This window comes from Hibiscus syriacus, unplaced genomic scaffold, assembly GCF_006381635.1.
Source record: "Hibiscus syriacus cultivar Baekdansim isolate YM2019G1 unplaced genomic scaffold, ASM638163v2 tig00002793_pilon, whole genome shotgun sequence".
NCBI lineage: Eukaryota > Viridiplantae > Streptophyta > Magnoliopsida > Malvales > Malvaceae > Hibiscus > Hibiscus syriacus.
In genome coordinates this window covers 447,450-453,544 of record NW_024061944.1, presented here as the reverse complement: position 1 = coordinate 453,544, position 6,095 = coordinate 447,450, and the positions used below count along the sequence as shown (strand labels likewise).

Here is a 6,095-nt window from a genome sequence, read left to right as displayed (position 1 = left end):
CTTCTGTTCACATGATCAAGCTTGGCACTTTTACAAGGGATTCGCACGGGAACATGGGCTTAGTGCACGTAAGGGAACAACACAGCTTGACGTGGAAGGGAATGTGAAGACACAAGAATTTTGTTGTTCCAAAGAAGGGTTTCGAGTATCAAAAGTCAATATTGTTGATCGTCAACGTGCTCATACGCCAGTCACAAGAACAGGATGTAAGGCTAGAGTCGTAGTTACAGCAACAAATACAAACGATCAGTGGGTTATAAGTAAGTCTGATCAGAAACATAATCATGCATTGTGCACACCTGCTATGACACCATTTATGCATTCTAATAGAGCTGTAAGTAAGGCTGATATCGATGAGGCAACAACATTGAAAGAGGTCGGTGTTGGCACGTCACAATTAATGAACTATTTAACGCAGCAGGCAGGGGACTATCATAATGTTGGATTTACACATAAAGACCTCTACAATGCACTTCAAAGAGGTAAAGCAAAGGAAATCGTCGATGGGGATGTGAATGCGCTTATTACCTACTTTGATTATAAGAAACATGATGATCCCGGGTTTTTTATGACATACTCGGTAGACGAATCGGGGGCATTATATAATCTTATTTGGTCGGATTCTACATCGAGATCGGATTACACATGCTTCGGTGATGTAATTACGTTCGACACAACGTACAAAGATAATTTGTATGGTCGACCAATTATGCCTATTGTTGGTGTCAATCATCACCATAACACAATTGTGTTTGCCACTGCCATAATCGCTGACGAGACGTCTCAATCTTTCGAGTGGGTGCTACAGATTTTTTTAGAAGCCATGATGAATAAATCACCTATTTCCGTTGTAACCGATGGGGATAGGGCAATGCAGAGGGCTATCAAATCTGTTATCCCTTATGCTAAGCACAGATTATGTTCTTGGCATCTTTCTCGCAATGCACAAGCTAACATTGGTGACCCAAAGTTTACAGCAGCATTCTCAAAATGCATGGCTTCCTGGTGGACAACCAAGGAATTTGATATTCAATGTCGTTCGGTTGTTTCAGAATTCAACGTCCAAAAGCATCCATGGGTGATTGAGAAGGGAAATACACGACACTTATGGGCACAAGCATATCTAACCGGTCATTTCTTTGCCAATATTCGCTCAACACAAAGGTGCGAGTCTATGAATGCTTCACTAGATATTGCACTGAAACACAAGAAGACATATTTAGATGTTGTTCGTGCAATTGAAGATGGAATTAGTAGAATGCGTATGAGCGAGTTGAAAGCGGATTACTTAAGTTTCCCATACGAAGCCCTTCCAGATCACAAAACTGGTCGACCTTGAAAGCCATGCCGCTGCGATTTTTACCCGCGAATCTTTTCGTGTTCCAAGATGAACTTATACGGGAGACATTGTACCGGATTGAGGCAGAGATTAAGTCCTTATCAGATGAATGTCAATATTATATTTTGTCAAAGTACGCAGAAAAAAAAAGGAAATTTGAAATTAGTTTTGATTCTCGTATGAAAACTCTAATTTGCTCCTGCAAAAATTCGAGACCGTTGGACTTCTGTCGCCATCAACTTCACATTTGAAGCAATTGGACTACACATATTTTCCCGGGACTTTGATTCAAAGTAGGTGGACTAATGATGCGAAGGCTTCTGCACCCAGCTATGTTGATTTGAATGTGTCTCCAGAAGTGATGCAAATGGCAAGGTTCGCTGCTCTACGTTCAACGTCAAGTAGGTTATGCTACATTGCATCAAAGACATACGAGTCTTTCAAAAACCGCAAGAGATGAGATGAAAAAACTAATAGAAGAATTAGAAAACTTGTTTGGTTTGAATCATTCAGTCAACCAGAGCATTGTAGTAAACAATGTTCGTGACCCTCAACGAAAACAACGCAAGCGAAAAGAAGTGCCGAAGAACAAGGTCGAGAAGAAAATTAGGCGATGTGGGTACTGCAACGGTGAGGGACATAACAAACTAACATGTCCTCAAGTCAAGCTCAGTTTGAGTACAAGCACACAGCCTACATCAACTGATTTTTTCGAAGACGGAATGGAATGACAACGATCTCCATATAATATATCGTAAGTATCAACATGACTCCTATTGTATGTACAAATAAATATTTTGAATGAAGGAAGAAAAACCGCGTTACTTAAAATTACCATATTTAATTAAAAATATTTAAATCAAAATTTAGTTCGATAATTACCTCAACAATAAGGGGAATACGTATGGTTCATTCACGATCGGGCATAAGAATGGCATGCGGAACCACACCCATGATTGCAGAAGCAGGAGACATCCACCGATAGTAGTTTTCTTATAATTCGTCGTCCCGACACATTTCTCTAAAGAGAAATGCCAAAACTGCAGCGCCCTAACTATATCTTCCAGCTTCATCAAAATCGATCAGATTCCGCAACCACATACAATGCACCTGGTTGCGAGATTTGTCAGGCATCAATATTCCTCCAATTATTCGTAGAATATATGCCCGAGCACATGCCTTTGCTTGATCCTCTGAAGCATTTTCATTTAAAACCTCAAAATTAGCTTTCAACCAAGATAAAGCTATTCTACCTCCATTAAACTCTGGCGGAGCAGCTCCAAGATAATCAATGCACATTGACTGCCAATCACCATCCGCCATACCACACATCATATTTCCGTCGACGGGAAGCCCCAGATGCATAGAGACATCCTCCAATGTAATTGTAGCCTCTCCACATGGAAGGTGAAAAGTGTGTGTCTCGGGCCTCCACCTCTCAATTAATGTAGAAATTAGGACATGTTCAAGTTTGCAACCGTCAATGATTGTTGCAATATATCCAAACCCGGTAGAAGCCAAAAATGGCAAAATACGTTCCGGTGTCGGTATACGTGGATTTTTAATAAATGTCTCTAAAATACGATCATTATCCTAAATAATATGCATTATAAAAAAAATTAAAATTAATATAAATTCATAATAAATTTAAATTAAACATAACAATAAATATTAACATTAATTATAAAAAAATATTACAATATCGCTAAAATGTCTGGAGATATGGTCAGCATCCAATCGTAGCAGCATTTTACTTTCCATTATAACTGTAGACAAAAAATAATAATTAGCACAAAAATAATTAATTAATAAATTTAAATAAATAATAATTATATAAATATTATTTTAATAAAAAATAATATTTATATAATTATATTAATATAAAATATAATAACTATTTAAAAAAATAACTGAAAAATAAATTTCTTATCACTAATAAGAAATTTAAAACTCAAAGATTTAGAGAATTTAAGTTATATAAGAAAGGAGAAGAAGATTTTGGTGTGAAGAATGAGGGGGGTTGAGTTGGTTTATATAAGGGAGGAGGAGGGATAGTTGGAGAAAAATCGGATGAGCATTTAAGACATTTAATGAAAGGCGCGTCCTCGGGGATGCGCATTTCACACGTGGCATCCAACTCAACGTAAAACCAGGTAAAGTGCGTCCCCGGGATGCGCCTTTCGCTACCTCAACCGAATGAGTGCCACTTTGAGAAATATAAAACAAACGGTTTTAAAAAGACACATATTCGATTAAAGGGTGTCAATTTAGTCAAATCACTTTTATTTCAGCAACACAGTTTTTGGTTCATATCTTTGAAGTCCAAAAGCCTTTATGTTGCCTTTTTGTTTGCTGTGCTTACTGTAAGCAACTGTCTACGTCTGGCTGTGCTGCTCCCCCTTCTCAGTAACTGGAATCATGCCTTTGTATTCCTTCTTGTTATTATTTGACACCCTTTTTTCTTCTTTCAAAAACACCAATTTCTTCTTCTTTTTCCATTCTTCTTCTTTCATTCTTCCCATGTTTAGCTTTGCTGGTGTTGCTTAAAAACATTTCTCCGCAATGTTTTAACTTCACTTCATATATAGTATTTTCATCTTTATGGGCTACCTTTGTTTTTTTTAATTACTCGCATTTTTTTCCCTAAAATTTTCCAGTCATTTTTTTTACTGGAGGAGGTGGTTGGTTATTCGTTTGTACTTGCACTGAGGAGGAAAGAATAAAGTAAAATTTGGGTTGTTCATGGAAATTGATCTGAATCATGCAGTGGATGAGGTGGAGAAGACTGTACTTTGCAATGGGGGATGTGAAAAAGCTATTGCTTGTATTTACTGTTTTTCTTCTACATCTTCATCAACATCCCCATGTTCTTCAAGCTCAGGTTCAACTGCTCCTTGTTCATCTTCCACTTTTTTGGAACTTTGGCATGCTTGTGCTGGTCCTCTCACTTCGCTTCCCCGAAAGGGAAATGTTGTTGTTTATTTCCCTCAAGGTCACTTGGAACAACTTGCCCTTGCCTCTACTTTCTCTCCCTTCAAAACCTTTAATCTTCCTCCCCAAATCTTTTGCAAAGTGATGCATGTCCAGCTTCTAGTAAGTAACTCAATTTTTCTTCTTTTCTACATTGAAGTGCGTCTTTGCATTCTTCCTAATTATAACGTTAGTTTTCCTTCAAATATGATGTCTCCTTTTGTTTTCTGTCATTAAGGCCAATAAGGAGAATGATGAAGTGTATACGCAGGTCACCTTACTTCCTCAACGGGAGGTATTATAATTCTTAACTTAAACCATAATTGCTGATTCAGTTGTTTTCATTGGTTTAGAATATTTGGGTGTTGTTTACTCGTATGTTCTTTAAGAAATTTTGACATCTTTTTGGTATTAGTTTTATGTGGAATTGAGGTTTCAAAGTGCAACTTGATTAGCATTTCAATGAATGAATTCCTGTCAGCGTAAATATAGTTTTGGTGATTTCCAGTTTGGGATTTTCTGCAGTTAGGAGAGCCTAATTTGGAGGGTAAGCATTCAGATGAACTAGGTGTGGATGGCGATGCCGGTGGACCTCCGTCGAAACCAACTCCTCACATGTTTTGCAAGACATTAACAGCTTCAGACACTAGCACCCATGGAGGGTTTTCTGTTCCTCGTAGAGCTGCCGAAGACTGTTTCCCTCGGCTGGTGCGATTTTATACTTATAAACCCTTATGTGATATTCACCTTGCTGTTTATTTATCCGAGGAACCTCTTGTAGATGTAATGGTGTTTGCCTTAATTTCAGGATTATAAACTGACAAGGCCCTCACAAGAGCTTGTTGCCAAAGACCTCCACGGAGTTGAGTGAAGGTTTCGCCATATATATAGGGGTAACTGTAGCAGAGTTTGACATTTCTGATAGCATTTAGAATGTTGTGTTAATGTTTATTAATTTAGGTCAACCGAGGCGACATCTCCTTACTACCGGTTGGAGTATTTTCGTGAGTCAAAAGAATCTTATTGCTGGGGATGCAGTGCTCTTTCTGAGGTTTGCATGACTTTTATTGATAAATATATCAAATGATGCATATGAAACAGTTAGGAGAGCACAACACCATATTGATAGTAAGAAATTGGTAAAAAAAGAAAGTTTATAAAAGGAAGTTGGATTCCTCATTCAAATGGTACAACCATCATAGACTGGAATACGTTATGATACTTGAGAATCATATATACCCATTTACACAGGGAATGTAATGGGAGTGCTATGCCATGTCTTCCCATTGCCTAGTTGTTTGAAGTTCACTGATCTATTCTCTACATTGTAGGGGTGAAGATGGGGAGCTGAGGTTGGGAATCAGAAGAGCTGTTCGACCAAGAAACGGTCTTCCTGATTCAGTTATTGCAGACCAGAATTCATATCCAAATGTTCTGTCTCCGGTGACTAATGCAATATCCACCAAAACCGTGTTTCATGTCTTCTACTGTCCAAGGTAAGTTTCTGTTTCCTTCGAGGTTGAGGCAGTGACTGGCATTTGGACAAAAAAATAAAGAAATGAAATATGGTTGGTAAGTGATGTTGGATATATGAACTGCAAAACTACACCGTTAGCACTGACTGAAAATATAAACAATAATTAAAAGGAACAAATTCCTAAACCGTGTAGTGGTAAAAACCACTGCCTTAGAAACGAATTCGCCCCGATGTGTGTAATCGCTGCAGTAGGCGGACCGTCCTACGAGGTTAACACGGTCGCTCCGAATTTCGTACACCCGAAACCGG

At 38.2% G+C, this 6,095-nt stretch overlaps 1 pseudogene; it reads left to right on the top strand.

The window, feature by feature from the left end:
* Window positions 1-3,838: 3,838 nt before the first annotated feature.
* Window positions 3,839-5,840, top strand: LOC120148961 (annotated as a pseudogene).
* Window positions 5,841-6,095: the final 255 nt, after the last annotated feature.